Raw genomic sequence first — 2287 nt, 5'->3', positions numbered from 1 at the left:
TAAAGAAAATATCTAATTAAAAAAAAAAGGAAAAAAAAAAGATGAACCAGGATATTTCTCACACTACTGCTGGGCACTAGCAACTCTCTGACCTGTGAGGGCTGGCCGGCCATGCACTGGAGGACAATGGCCAACCTGTTTTTATCTCTGGCCCAGAGCTCCTGAATGGTCTCCACATAGCTCGCTAAGTTCTTACTGGCAGGTTGTTACCATGCCAACCCAGTGCTTCAAATTCAACATGGCCTTTGTGGTGCACCTAAGGCAAACCCATCCTTTGTCACCATACCTGTCTCTCTGGGACCCAGACAAGCTGTCATGTGAAGGAAATCGCAGCATTAATTTAGTTCATAAGCAATGGTAACTCAATTGATGAGCTCAACAACTAATATCTTAACTTGTAAGCCTTATTAGATATAAATTCTCCTGTGGCAAATCCTGACGGATCCACTATTGAAACTGGGAGACACTTGTAATTACATCTTGTCCTCATGCTATCCCTATCCAAAAGGGACTCTCTCCTGCTTCCTCTCTCCCTCCGTCCAACCTGGAAGTCCTGCCTACTGTCCCAGTGATTGGCTCCTTTATTCATTAGGGGATTGGTTCACAAGAAGTTACCTTGTGAACTTGTGAGCCTGAGTATGACTCCTTCCTTTTTCTCAGCCCTTCTCAGGAAAGCAGAATTAGCATCAATATACAAACAGCACTAGGCCCATCCACAACAAATATAAAGTATCTTCAACATATTATGTTGGGAAAACTAGATATCTATATGTTAGAAAATAAAATTAGGCTGACATCTATTACCTTGCTCCTAATGCACATCACCAAATGGATCAGTTCAGCATGAAATCTGAAATAGTAAAACTACTAAAGGAACACTTTTATAGTACTTTACATGATATAGGTATGTGACAGGACTATCCAAGTAATGCTCCCCTTGGCCAGAATTGAGGCCAACAACTACTGATTGAGAATATATACAATGAAAATGCTTCTGATCAACTGAAGAAACAAACGAAGCAGAACCATGTAGAATGAGAAAGACTTTGTGACACCTATCCATCAAAGAGAGGATTAATATCTAAAGTATATAGAAAATTAAAAAATAATGATTCCAAAAGAATAAATGTTTTATTCAGAAAAAGTGCCTGGAATCTGAAGAGAAACTTCTCAAAAGGAGAAAAAAATGCTAAAAATATCTTAAAATGTGTTCATGCTCCATAGCAATTAGAAAAATGCAAATTAAAACATCTTTGAGATTTCATTTTATATCTGTCAGAATGGCAAAGATAACGAAAACAGCAAAAGTAAATGCTGGAAAGGATATGGAGAAAAGAGAATTCTTATTCACTGTTGGAACAATTGCAAACAGATACAGCCACTGTGAAAACCAGTGTCAAAAGGCCTTGAAGAGCTAAAAATGAATTGATCATTTGACTTAGCTATACTACTCCTTTGACTCATGCCAAAAGGCCTCAACATTCCACTTTAATGATAATTATTCATTCATAGTCATTGCTGCTGATGGCTATCAACATATGAACGAATAATTAAAATGTACTTATGTGAACACTATCTATTGCTGCTCAACTATAAAAAAACCAAATAAGTAAAATCATCAGCCTTGCAGGTAAATGGATGAACTTCAGTAAATATAATACTGAATTAAATAACTTAGATCCAGAAAAGAAAAATATTGTATGTTGAATGCCTCCTTGCTTCAATTCTTCAGATAGGAGTACATATTCTAGAGTAACTTCAGAAACACAGAAATTCAAAAGAGACCCTAATCATGGTGAAGATTGTGGACACAATAGAGATAGGAATTTCCAGGTATGCATGATCTGATCTGATTGAGAAACTGTAAAATTGTGAGCTCCAAATGGGGGTGAGGTGTGAGTTAAAAACAGAAGGTAAGAGAACAGTAAATAAGAGTAAGAATGTCTAAAAAATTTCATATGGCCCTGGCATTCCCCTACACTGGGGCATAGAACCTTCACAGGACCAAGGGCCTCTCCTTCCATTGATGACTGACTTGGCCATCCTCTGCTATACACATGCTGCTGGAGCCATGAGTCCCACCATGTGTACTCTTTGGTTGGGGAGCCTGTACTAAGTCCAATGTGGGGTGGTAAGCAGGGGGAGGGGGAAGGGAACAGGGGATTATTTTATTTTTTGGGTTTTTTTATTTTTATTTTTTTCTTATTTTCTTTTCTTTTTTTATTTTTTATTTTTATTTTAGATATTTTCTTTATTTACATGCGAATTTCTCCTTTCCCAGTTTCCC

This window comes from Mastomys coucha, unplaced genomic scaffold (genome assembly GCF_008632895.1).
Source record: "Mastomys coucha isolate ucsf_1 unplaced genomic scaffold, UCSF_Mcou_1 pScaffold9, whole genome shotgun sequence".
In the NCBI taxonomy this organism is placed as follows: domain Eukaryota; kingdom Metazoa; phylum Chordata; class Mammalia; order Rodentia; family Muridae; genus Mastomys; species Mastomys coucha.
Note: the sequence above shows the minus strand (reverse complement) of the source record.